The 12,500-nt window shown below is 45.6% G+C and overlaps 9 non-coding genes across 9 annotated transcripts; 4 read left to right on the top strand and 5 right to left on the bottom strand.

Annotated features, from left to right (window-relative positions):
* Window positions 1–1,040: 1,040 nt before the first annotated feature.
* TRNAE-UUC (transfer RNA glutamic acid (anticodon UUC)) lies at window positions 1,041–1,112 on the bottom strand. The gene has a single exon. It is a non-coding gene; the product is annotated as a tRNA-Glu (tRNA).
* A 1,041-nt stretch (window positions 1,113–2,153) lies between these two features.
* On the bottom strand, window positions 2,154–2,225 carry TRNAE-UUC (transfer RNA glutamic acid (anticodon UUC)). The gene has a single exon. It is a non-coding gene; the product is annotated as a tRNA-Glu (tRNA).
* A 1,041-nt stretch (window positions 2,226–3,266) lies between these two features.
* TRNAE-UUC (transfer RNA glutamic acid (anticodon UUC)) lies at window positions 3,267–3,338 on the bottom strand. The gene has a single exon. It is a non-coding gene; the product is annotated as a tRNA-Glu (tRNA).
* Window positions 3,339–4,379: 1,041 nt separating this feature from the next.
* On the bottom strand, window positions 4,380–4,451 carry TRNAE-UUC (transfer RNA glutamic acid (anticodon UUC)). The gene has a single exon. It is a non-coding gene; the product is annotated as a tRNA-Glu (tRNA).
* Window positions 4,452–5,684: 1,233 nt separating this feature from the next.
* TRNAM-CAU (transfer RNA methionine (anticodon CAU)) lies at window positions 5,685–5,757 on the top strand. Its single transcript has one exon. It is a non-coding gene; the product is annotated as a tRNA-Met (tRNA).
* Window positions 5,758–7,718: 1,961 nt separating this feature from the next.
* Window positions 7,719–7,790, bottom strand: TRNAE-UUC (transfer RNA glutamic acid (anticodon UUC)). Its single transcript has one exon. It is a non-coding gene; the product is annotated as a tRNA-Glu (tRNA).
* A 120-nt stretch (window positions 7,791–7,910) lies between these two features.
* Window positions 7,911–7,983, top strand: TRNAM-CAU (transfer RNA methionine (anticodon CAU)). The gene has a single exon. It is a non-coding gene; the product is annotated as a tRNA-Met (tRNA).
* A 3,259-nt stretch (window positions 7,984–11,242) lies between these two features.
* Window positions 11,243–11,315, top strand: TRNAM-CAU (transfer RNA methionine (anticodon CAU)). The gene has a single exon. It is a non-coding gene; the product is annotated as a tRNA-Met (tRNA).
* Window positions 11,316–12,355: 1,040 nt separating this feature from the next.
* Window positions 12,356–12,428, top strand: TRNAM-CAU (transfer RNA methionine (anticodon CAU)). Its single transcript has one exon. It is a non-coding gene; the product is annotated as a tRNA-Met (tRNA).
* Window positions 12,429–12,500: the final 72 nt, after the last annotated feature.

The raw sequence follows: 12,500 nt of genomic DNA, 5'->3' as shown, positions 1-12,500 counted from the left end.
AACTAGCTGCCTTGTTTTGAGAAAAATAGAGAAAACCAAAGGGAAAAAAAGATGTGCCACCGCCATCAGCTTCCAAGTATGGTGGCCAGCTATGACACACATATCACTTTCACTAATTGGCCTCGTTAGTGCAGCAGGTAGTGCGTCAGTCTCATAATCTGTAGGTCGTGAGTTTGATCCTCACACGGGGCACTACTCTCTAAACATTTTGTGAGCCTTGGGGTCCTTAATCTATGAAAAACACTACTCTTCATCCCTTAGGTCTTGTAGGAAACCATATGGATGGAAAATTGACCGGAAGATCAAGCTTTCAGTGCTCTTTTGCCTTCCACCATATTCCACCCAGCTAAAATCTTTAGCTCTGCATCCAACAGACCTTGCAAGATACAATGTCTACTCATCCTGGAACAACAGAGGCATTTTCCATCTATGTGACATGCTTCCTTTAGTTTCATCACACAGAAAGAACAAAGCACAGAGGAATTCAAAAGGGCTTTTTCAAAGGTGTGGAAAAAAAAGATGATGTCTCTGTCAGAGAATGGTTTGCAGAAGATTGGCACATAGATATTTGCCAATGCAAATGTGCAGAAGAGCGAGAACGGCCGAGAAACTTCATGTGCTAGTACGCATGTGCGTACGCCAAAGCGCACACAATGCGTGACAATTTCTGGTGCCCAGTGGCCTATTTAAAGCTAGCAGCATAAGCCATTAGTTGCTGGATGATCTTCAGCTTCCCCTGTGAGTTCCTGTGATCCTGATATTATTCATGTGTGAAAATTCATGTGCCAGTGCGCATATACGTACGCCAAAGCGCGTGCATGAGCCATTAGTTGCTGGATGAACTTCAGCTTGCCCTGTGAGTTCCTGTGTTCCTGATAGTATTTCATTTCCTGTCCTGACCCGGCTTGACCTGTCTTGTCTGCATCCCTGGCTTTGACCCTTGGTACTTTGACAACAAGGGAATGATTGGAGGTTACAATGGAAAAACAGCTTTGAGGTTTCAGCACTAGGAGTGTGCGGGTCGTTAAAAGGACTTGCATTTCCCATACCGGGAGTCGAACCCGGGCCGCCTGGGTGAAAACCAGGAATCCTAACCGCTAGACCATATGGGAAAACTAGCTGCCTTGTTTTGAGAAAAATAGAGAAAACCAAAGGGAAAAAAAGATGTGCCACCGCCATCAGCTTCCAAGTATGGTGGCCAGCTATGACACACATATCACTTTCACTAATTGGCCTCGTTAGCGCAGCAGGTAGCGCGTCAATCTCATAATCTGAAAGTCGTGAGTTCGATCCTCACACGGGGCACTACTTTCTAACCATTTTGTGAGCCTTGGGGTCCTTAATCTATGAAAAACACTACTCTTCATCCCTTAGGTCTTGTAGGAAACCATATGGATGGAAAATTGACCGGAAGATCAAGCTTTCAGTGCTCTTTTGCCTTCCACCATATTCCACCCAGCTAAAATCTTTAGCTCTGCATCCAACAGACCTTGCAAGATACAATGTCTACTCATCCTGGAACAACAGAGGCATTTTCCATCTATGTGACATGCTTCCCTTAGTTTCATCACACAGAAAGAACAAAGCACAGAGGAATTCAAAAGGGCTTTTTCAAAGGTGTGGAAAAAAAAGATGATGTCTCTGTCAGAGAATGGTTTGCAGAAGATTGGCACATAGATATTTGCCAATGCAAATGTGCAGAAGAGCGAGAACGGCCGAGAAACTTCATGTGCTAGTACGCATGTGCGTACGCCAAAGCGCACACAATGCGTGACAATTTCTGGTGCCCAGTGGCCTATTTAAAGCTAGCAGCATAAGCCATTAGTTGCTGGATGATCTTCAGCTTCCCCTGTGAGTTCCTGTGATCCTGATATTATTCATGTGTGAAAATTCATGTGCCAGTGCGCATATACGTACGCCAAAGCGCGTGCATGAGCCATTAGTTGCTGGATGAACTTCAGCTTGCCCTGTGAGTTCCTGTGTTCCTGATAGTATTTCATTTCCTGTCCTGACCCGGCTTGACCTGTCTTGTCTGCATCCCTGGCTTTGACCCTTGGTACTTTGACAACAAGGGAATGATTGGAGGTTACAATGGAAAAACAGCTTTGAGGTTTCAGCACTAGGAGTGTGCGGGTCGTTAAAAGGACTTGCATTTCCCATACCGGGAGTCGAACCCGGGCCGCCTGGGTGAAAACCAGGAATCCTAACCGCTAGACCATATGGGAAAACTAGCTGCTTTTTTTTGAGAAAAATAGAGAAAACCAAAGGGAAAAAAAGATGTGCCACCGCCATCAGCTTCCAAGTATGGTGGCCAGCTATGACACACATATAACTTTCACTAATTGGCCTCGTTAGCGCAGCAGGTAGCGCGTCAGTCTCATAATCTGAAGGTCATGAGTTCGATCCTCACACGGGGCACTACTCTCTAACCATTTTGTGAGCCTTGGGGTCCTTAATCTATGAAAAACACTACTCTTCATCCCTTAGGTCTTGTAGGAAACCATATGGATGGAACATTGACCGGAAGATCAAGCTTTCAGTGCTCTTTTGCCTTCCACCATATTCCACCCAGCTAAAATCTTTAGCTCTGCATCCAACAGACCTTGCAAGATACAATGTCTACTCATCCTGGAACAACAGAGGCATTTTCCATCTATGTGACATGCTTCCCTTAGTTTCATCACACAGAAAGAACAAAGCACAGAGGAATTCAAAAGGGCTTTTTCAAAGGTGTGGAAAAAAAAGATGATGTCTCTGTCAGAGAATGGTTTGCAGAAGATTGGCACATAGATATTTGCCAATGCAAATGTGCAGAAGAGCGAGAACGGCCGAGAAACTTCATGTGCTAGTACGCATGTGCGTACGCCAAAGCACACACAATGCGTGACAATTTCTGGTGCCCAGTGGCCTATTTACAGCTAGCAGCATAAGCCATTAGTTGCTGGATGATCTTCAGCTTCCCCTGTGAGTTCCTGTGATCCTGATATTATTCATGTGTGAAAATTCATGTGCCAGTGCGCATATACGTACGCCAAAGCGCGTGCATGAGCCATTAGTTGCTGGATGAACTTCAGCTTGCCCTGTGAGTTCCTGTGTTCCTGATAGTATTTCATTTCCTGTCCTGACCCGGCTTGACCTGTCTTGTCTGCATCCCTGGCTTTGACCCTTGGTACTTTGACAACAAGGGAATGATTGGAGGTTACAATGGAAAAACAGCTTTGAGGTTTCAGCACTAGGAGTGTGCGGGTCGTTAAAAGAGCTAGCATTTCCCATACCGGGAGTCGAACCCGGGCCGCCTGGGTGAAAACCAGGAATCCTAACCGCTAGACCATATGGGAAAACTAGCTGCCTTGTTTTGAGAAAAATAGAGAAAACCAAAGGGAAAAAAAGATGTGCCACCGCCATCAGCTTCCAAGTATGGTGGCCAGCTATGACACACATATCACTTTCACTAATTGGCCTCGTTAGTGCAGCAGGTAGTGCGTCAGTCTCATAATCTGTAGGTCGTGAGTTTGATCCTCACACGGGGCACTACTCTCTAAACATTTTGTGAGCCTTGGGGTCCTTAATCCATGAAAAACACTACTCTTCATCCCTTAGGTCTTGTAGGAAACCATATGGATGGAAAATTGACCGGAAGATCAAGCTTTCAGTGCTCTTTTGCCTTCCACCATATTCCACCCAGCTAAAATCTTTAGCTCTGCATCCAACAGACCTTGCAAGATACAATGTCTACTCATCCTGGAACAACAGAGGCATTTTCCATCTATGTGACATGCTTCCTTTAGTTTCATCACACAGAAAGAACAAAGCACAGAGGAATTCAAAAGGGCTTTTTCAAAGGTGTGGAAAAAAAAGATGATGTCTCTGTCAGAGAATGGTTTGCAGAAGATTGGCACATAGATATTTGCCAATGCAAATGTGCAGAAGAGCGAGAACGGCCGAGAAACTTCATGTGCTAGTACGCATGTGCGTACGCCAAAGCGCACACAATGCGTGACAATTTCTGGTGCCCAGTGGCCTATTTAAAGCTAGCAGCATAAGCCATTAGTTGCTGGATGATCTTCAGCTTCCCCTGTGAGTTCCTGTGATCCTGATATTATTCATGTGTGAAAATTCATGTGCCAGTGCGCATATACGTACGCCAAAGCGCGTGCATGAGCCATTAGTTGCTGGATGAACTTCAGCTTGCCCTGTGAGTTCCTGTGTTCCTGATAGTATTTCATTTCCTGTCCTGACCCGGCTTGACCTGTCTTGTCTGCATCCCTGGCTTTGACCCTTGGTACTTTGACAACAAGGGAATGATTGGAGGTTACAATGGAAAAACAGCTTTGAGGTTTCAGCACTAGGAGTGTGCGGGTCGTTAAAAGGACTTGCATTTCCCATACCGGGAGTCGAACCCGGGCCGCCTGGGTGAAAACCAGGAATCCTAACCGCTAGACCATATGGGAAAACTAGCTGCCTTGCTTTGAGAAAAATAGAGAAAACCAAAGGGAAAAAAAGATGTGCCACCGCCATCAGCTTCCAAGTATGGTGGCCAGCTATGACACACATATCACTTTCACTAATTGGCCTCGTTAGCGCAGCAGGTAGCGTGTCAGTCTCATAATCTGAAGGTCGTGAGTTCGATCCTCACACGGGGCACTACTCTCTAAACATTTTGTGAGCCTTGGGGTCCTTAATCTATGAAAAACACTACTCTTCATCCCTTAGGTCTTGTAGGAAACCATATGGATGGAAAATTGACCGGAAGATCAAGCTTTCAGTGCTCTTTTGCCTTCCACCATATTCCACCCAGCTAAAATCTTTAGCTCTGCATCCAACAGACCTTGCAAGATACAATGTCTACTCATCCTGGAACAACAGAGGCATTTTCCATCTATGTGACATGCTTCCCTTAGTTTCATCACACAGAAAGAACAAAGCACCGAGGAATTCAAAAGGGCTTTTTCAAAGGTGTGGAAAAAAAAGATGATGTCTCTGTCAGAGAATGGTTTGCAGAAGATTGGCACATAGATATTTGCCAATGCAAATGTGCAGAAGAGCGAGAACGGCCGAGAAACTTCATGTGCTAGTACGCATGTGCGTACGCCAAAGCGCACACAATGCGTGACAATTTCTGGTGCCCAGTGGCCTATTTAAAGCTAGCAGCATAAGCCATTAGTTGCTGGATGAACTTCAGCTTCCCCTGTGAGTTCCTGTGATCCTGATATTATTCATGTGTGAAAATTCATGTGCCAGTGCGCATATACGTACGCCAAAGCGCGTGCATGAGCCATTAGTTGCTGGATGAACTTCAGCTTGCCCTGTGAGTTCATGTGTTCCTGATAGTATTTCATTTCCTGTCCTGACCCGGCTTGACCTGTCTTGTCTGCATCCCTGGCTTTGACCCTTGGTACTTTGACAACAAGGGAATGATTGGAGGTTACAATGGAAAAACAGCTTTGAGGTTTCAGCACTAGGAGTGTGCGGGTCGTTAAAAGGACTTGCATTTCCCATACCGGGAGTCAAACCCGGGCCGCCTGGGTGAAAACCAGGAATCCTAACCGCTAGACCATATGGGAAAACTAGCTGCCTTGTTTTGAGAAAAATAGAGAAAACCAAAGGGAAAAAAAGATGTGCCACCGCCATCAGCTTCCAAGTATGGTGGCCAGCTATGACACACATATCACTTTTACTAATTGGCCTCGTTAGCGCAGCAGGTAGCGCGTCAGTCTCATAATCTGAAGGTCGTGAGTTCGAACCTCACACGGGGCACTACTCTCTAACCATTTTGTGAGCCTTGGGGTCCTTAATCTATGAAAAACACTACTCTTCATCCCTTAGGTCTTGTAGGAAACCATATGGATGGAACATTGACCGGAAGATCAAGCTTTCAGTGCTCTTTTGCCTTCCACCATATTCCACCCAGCTAAAATCTTTAGCTCTGCATCCAACAGACCTTGCAAGATACAATGTCTACTCATCCTGGAACAACAGAGGCATTTTCCATCTATGTGACATGCTTCCCTTAGTTTCATCACACAGAAAGAACAAAGCACCGAGGAATTCAAAAGGGCTTTTTCAAAGGTGTGGAAAAAAAAGATGATGTCTCTGTCAGAGAATGGTTTGCAGAAGATTGGCACATAGATATTTGCCAATGCAAATGTGCAGAAGAGCGAGAACGGCCGAGAAACTTCATGTGTTAGTACGCATGTGTGTACGCCAAAGCGCACACAATGCGTGACAATTTCTGGTGCCCAGTGGCCTATTTAAAGCTAGCAGCATAAGCCATTAGTTGCTGGATGATCTTCAGCTTCCCCTGTGAGTTCCTGTGATCCTGATATTATTCATGTGTGAAAATTCATGTGCCAGTGCGCATATACGTACGCCAAAGCGCTTGCATGAGCCATTAGTTGCTGGATGAACTTCAGCTTGCCCTGTGAGTTCCTGTGTTCCTGATAGTATTTCATTTCCTGTCCTGACCCGGCTTGACCTGTCTTGTCTGCATCCCTGGCTTTGACCCTTGGTACTTTGACAACAAGGGAATGATTGGAGGTTACAATGGAAAAACAGCTTTGAGGTTTCAGCACTAGGAGTGTGCGGGTCGTTAAAAGGACTTGCTTTTCCCATACTGGGAGTCAAACCCGGGCTGCCTGGGTGAAAACCAGGAATCCTAACCGCTAGACCATATGGGAAAACTAGCTGCCTTGTTTTGAGAAAAATAGAGAAAACCAAAGGGAAAAAAAGATGTGCCACCGCCATCAGCTTCCAAGTATGGTGGCCAGCTATGACACACATATCACTTTCACCAATTGGCCTCGTTAGCGCAGCAGGTAGCGCGTCAGTCTCATAATCTGAAGGTCGTGAGTTCGATCCTCACACGGGGTACTACTCTCTAAACATTTTGTGAGCCTTGGGGTCCTTAATCTATGAAAAACACTACTCTTCATCCCTTAGGTCTTGTAGGAAACCATATGGATGGAAAATTGACCGGAAGATCAAGCTTTCAGTGCTCTTTTGCCTTCCACCATATTCCACCCAGCTAAAATCTTTAGCTCTGCATCCAACAGACCTTGCAAGATACAATGTCTACTCATCCTGGAACAACAGAGGCATTTTCCATCTATGTGACATGCTTCCCTTAGTTTCATCACACAGAAAGAACAAAGCACCGAGGAATTCAAAAGGGCTTTTTCAAAGGTGTGGAAAAAAAAGATGATGTCTCTGTCAGAGAATGGTTTGCAGAAGATTGGCACATAGATATTTGCCAATGCAAATGTGCAGAAGAGCGAGAACGGCCGAGAAACTTCATGTGCTAGTACGCATGTGCGTACGCCAAAGCGCACACAATGCGTGACAATTTCTGGTGCCCAGTGGCCTATTTAAAGCTAGCAGCATAAGCCATTAGTTGCTGGATGATCTTCAGCTTCCCCTGTGAGTTCCTGTGATCCTGATATTATTCATGTGTGAAAATTCATGTGCCAGTGCGCATATACGTACGCCAAAGCGCGTGCATGAGCCATTAGTTGCTGGATGAACTTCAGCTTGCCCTGTGAGTTCCTGTGTTCCTGATAGTATTTCATTTCCTGTCCTGACCCGGCTTGACCTGTCTTGTCTGCATCCCTGGCTTTGACCCTTGGTACTTTGACAACAAGGGAATGATTGGAGGTTACAATGGAAAAACAGCTTTGAGGTTTCAGCACTAGGAGTGTGCGGGTCGTTAAAAGAGCTAGCATTTCCCATACCGGGAGTCGAACCCGGGCCGCCTGGGTGAAAACCAGGAATCCTAACCGCTAGACCATATGGGAAAACTAGCTGCCTTGTTTTGAGAAAAATAGAGAAAACCAAAGGGAAAAAAAGATGTGCCACCGCCATCAGCTTCCAAGTATGGTGGCCAGCTATGACACACATATCACTTTCACTAATTGGCCTCGTTAGCGCAGCAGGTAGCGCGTCAGTCTCATAATCTGAAGGTCGTGAGTTCGATCCTCACACGGGGCACTACTCTCTAACCATTTTGTGAGCCTTGGGGTCCTTAAACTATGAAAAACACTACTCTTCATCCCTTAGGTCTTGTAGGAAACCATATGGATGGAACATTGACCGGAAGATCAAGCTTTCAGTGCTCTTTTGCCTTCCACCATATTCCACCCAGCTAAAATCTTTAGCTCTGCATCCAACAGACCTTGCAAGATACAATGTCTACTCATCCTGGAACAACAGAGGCATTTTCCATCTATGTGACATGCTTCCCTTAGTTTCATCACACAGAAAGAACAAAGCACCGAGGAATTCAAAAGGGCTTTTTCAAAGGTGTGGAAAAAAAAGATGATGTCTCTGTCAGAGATTGGTTTGCAGAAGATTGGCACATAGATATTTGCCAATGCAAATGTGCAGAAGAGCGAGAACGGCCGAGAAACTTCATGTGCTAGTACGCATGTGCGTACGCCAAAGCGTACACAATGCGTGACAATTTCTGGTGCCCAGTGGCCTATTTAAAGCTAGCAGCATAAGCCATTAGTTGCTGGATGATCTTCAGCTTCCCCTGTGAGTTCCTGTGATCCTGATATTATTCATGTGTGAAAATTCATGTGCCAGTGCGCATATACGTACGCCAAAGCGCGTGCATGAGCCATTAGTTGCTGGATGAACTTCAGCTTGCCCTGTGAGTTCCTGTGTTCCTGATAGTATTTCATTTCCTGTCCTGACCCGGCTTGACCTGTCTTGTCTGCATCCCTGGCTTTGACCCTTGGTACTTTGACAACAAGGGAATGATTGGAGGTTACAATGGAAAAACAGCTTTGAGGTTTCAGCACTAGGAGTGTGCGGGTCGTTAAAAGGACTTGCTTTTCCCATACTGGGAGTCAAACACGGGCTGCCTGGGTAAAAACCAGGAATCCTAACCGCTAGACCATATGGGAAAACTAGCTGCCTTGTTTTGAGAAAAATAGAGAAAACCAAAGGGAAAAAAAGATGTGCCACCGCCATCAGCTTCCAAGTATGGTGGCCAGCTATGACACACATATCACTTTCACTAATTGGCCTCGTTAGCGCAGCAGGTAGCGTGTCAGTCTCATAATCTGAAGGTCGTGAGTTCGATCCTCACACGGGGCACTACTCTCTAAACATTTTGTGAGCCTTGGGGTCCTTAATCTATGAAAAACACTACTCTTCATCCCTTAGGTCTTGTAGGAAACCATATGGATGGAAAATTGACCGGAAGATCAAGCTTTCAGTGCTCTTTTGCCTTCCACCATATTCCACCCAGCTAAAATCTTTAGCTCTGCATCCAACAGACCTTGCAAGATACAATGTCTACTCATCCTGGAACAACAGAGGCATTTTCCATCTATGTGACATGCTTCCCTTAGTTTCATCACACAGAAAGAACAAAGCACCGAGGAATTCAAAAGGGCTTTTTCAAAGGTGTGGAAAAAAAAGATGATGTCTCTGTCAGAGATTGGTTTGCAGAAGATTGGCACATAGATATTTGCCAATGCAAATGTGCAGAAGAGCGAGAACGGCCGAGAAACTTCATGTGCTAGTACGCATGTGCGTACGCCAAAGCGCACACAATGCGTGACAATTTCTGGTGCCCAGTGGCCTATTTAATGGCATAAGCCATTAGTTGCTGGATGATCTTCAGCTTCCCCTGTGAGTTCCTGTGATCCTGATATTATTCATGTGTGAAAATTCATGTGCCAGTGCGCATATACGTACGCCAAAGCGCGTGCATGAGCCATTAGTTGCTGGATGAACTTCAGCTTGCCCTGTGAGTTCCTGTGTTCCTGATAGTATTTCATTTCCTGTCCTGACCCGGCTTGACCTGTCTTGTCTGCATCCCTGGCTTTGACCCTTGGTACTTTGACAACAAGGGAATGATTGGAGGTTACAATGGAAAAACAGCTTTGAGGTTTCAGCACTAGGAGTGTGCGGGTCGTTAAAAGGACTTGCTTTTCCCATACTGGGAGTCAAACACGGGCTGCCTGGGTGAAAACCAGGAATCCTAACCGCTAGACCATATGGGAAAACTAGCTGCATTGTTTTGAGAAAAATAGAGAAAACCAAAGGGAAAAAAAGATGTGCCACCGCCATCAGCTTCCAAGTATGGTGGCCAGCTATGACACACATATCACTTTCACTAATTGGCCTCGTTAGCGCAGCAGGTAGCGCGTCAGTCTCATAATCTGAAGGTCGTGAGTTCGATCCTCACACGGGGTACTACTCTCTAAACATTTTGTGAGCCTTGGGGTCCTTAATCTATGAAAAACACTACTCTTCATCCCTTAGGTCTTGTAGGAAACCATATGGATGGAAAATTGACCGGAAGATCAAGCTTTCAGTGCTCTTTTGCCTTCCACCATATTCCACCCAGCTAAAATCTTTAGCTCTGCATCCAACAGACCTTGCAAGATACAATGTCTACTCATCCTGGAACAACAGAGGCATTTTCCATCTATGTGACATGCTTCCCTTAGTTTCATCACACAGAAAGAAAAAAGCACCGAGGAATTCAAAAGGGCTTTTTCAAAGGTGTGGAAAAAAAAGATGATGTCTCTGTCAGAGAATGGTTTGCAGAAGATTGGCACATAGATATTTGCCAATGCAAATGTGCAGAAGAGCGAGAACGGCCGAGAAACTTCATGTGCTAGTACGCATGTGCGTACGCCAAAGCGCACACAATGCGTGACAATTTCTGGTGCCCAGTGGCCTATTTAAAGCTAGCAGCATAAGCCATTAGTTGCTGGATGATCTTCAGCTTCCCCTGTGAGTTCCTGTGATCCTGATATTATTCATGTGTGAAAATTCATGTGCCAGTGCGCATATACGTACGCCAAAGCGCGTGCATGAGCCATTAGTTGCTGGATGAACTTCAGCTTGCCCTGTGAGTTCATGTGTTCCTGATAGTATTTCATTTCCTGTCCTGACCCGGCTTGACCTGTCTTGTCTGCATCCCTGGCTTTGACCCTTGGTACTTTGACAACAAGGGAATGATTGGAGGTTACAATGGAAAAACAGGTTTAGGTTTCAGCACTAGGAGTGTGCGGGTCGTTAAAAGGACTTGTATTTCCCATACCGGGAGTCAAACCCGGGCCGCCTGGGTGAAAACCAGGAATCCTAACCGCTAGACCATATGGGAAAACTAGCTGCCTTGTTTTGAGAAAAATAGAGAAAACCAAAGGGAAAAAAAGATGTGCCACCGCCATCAGCTTCCAAGTATGGTGGCCAGCTATGACACACATATCACTTTTACTAATTGGCCTCGTTAGCGCAGCAGGTAGCGCGTCAGTCTCATAATCTGAAGGTCGTGAGTTCGATCCTCACACGGGGCACTGCTCTCTAACCATTTTGTGAGCCTTGGGGTCCTTAATCTATGAAAAACACTACTCTTCATCCCTTAGGTCTTGTAGGAAACCATATGGATGGAACATTGACCGGAAGATCAAGCTTTCAGTGCTCTTTTGCCTTCCACCATATTCCACCCAGCTAAAATCTTTAGCTCTGCATCCAACAGACCTTGCAAGATACAATGTCTACTCATCCTGGAACAACAGAGGCATTTTCCATCTATGTGACATGCTTCCCTTAGTTTCATCACACAGAAAGAACAAAGCACCGAGGAATTCAAAAGGGCTTTTTCAAAGGTGTGGAAAAAAAAGATGATGTCTCTGTCAGAGAATGGTTTGCAGAAGATTGGCACATAGATATTTGCCAATGCAAATGTGCAGAAGAGCGAGAACGGCCGAGAAACTTCATGTGCTAGTACGCATGTGCGTACGCCAAAGCGCACACAATGCGTGACAATTTCTGGTGCCCAGTGGCCTATTTAAAGCTAGCAGCATAAGCCATTAGTTGCTGGATGATCTTCAGCTTCCCCTGTGAGTTCCTGTGATCCTGATATTATTCATGTGTGAAAATTCATGTGCCAGTGCGCATATACGTACGCCAAAGCGCGTGCATGAGCCATTAGTTGCTGGATGAACTTCAGCTTGCCCTGTGAGTTCCTGTGTTCCTGATAGTATTTCATTTCCTGTCCTGACCCGGCTTGACCTGTCTTGTCTGCATCCCTGGCTTTGACCCTTGGTACTTTGACAACAAGGGAATGATTGGAGGTTACAATGGAAAAACAGCTTTGAGGTTTCAGCACTAGGAGTGTGCGGGTCGTTAAAAGGACTTGCATTTCCCATACCGGGAGTCGTACCCGGGCCGCCTGGGTGAAAACCAGGAATCCTAACCGCTAGACCATATGGGAAAACTAGCTGCCTTGTTTTGAGAAAAATAGAGAAAACCAAAGGGAAAAAAAGATGTGCCACCGCCATCAGCTTCCAAGTATGGTGGCCAGCTATGACACACATATCACTTTCACTAATTGGCCTCGTTAGCGCAGCAGGTAGCGCGTCAGTCTCATAATCTGAAGGTCGTGAGTTCGATCCTCACACGGGGCACTACTCTCTAACCATTTTGTGAGCCTTGGGGTCCTTAATCTATGAAAAACACTACTCTTCATCCCTTAGGTC

The sequence above is a fragment of the Lithobates pipiens genome, unplaced genomic scaffold (assembly GCF_037356315.1).
Source record: "Lithobates pipiens isolate NorthernLeopardFrog02 unplaced genomic scaffold, aLitPip1_a1.2 Scaffold_8, whole genome shotgun sequence".
NCBI classification, from domain to species: domain Eukaryota; kingdom Metazoa; phylum Chordata; class Amphibia; order Anura; family Ranidae; genus Lithobates; species Lithobates pipiens.
This window is presented reverse-complemented; position numbering and strand designations above follow the sequence as displayed.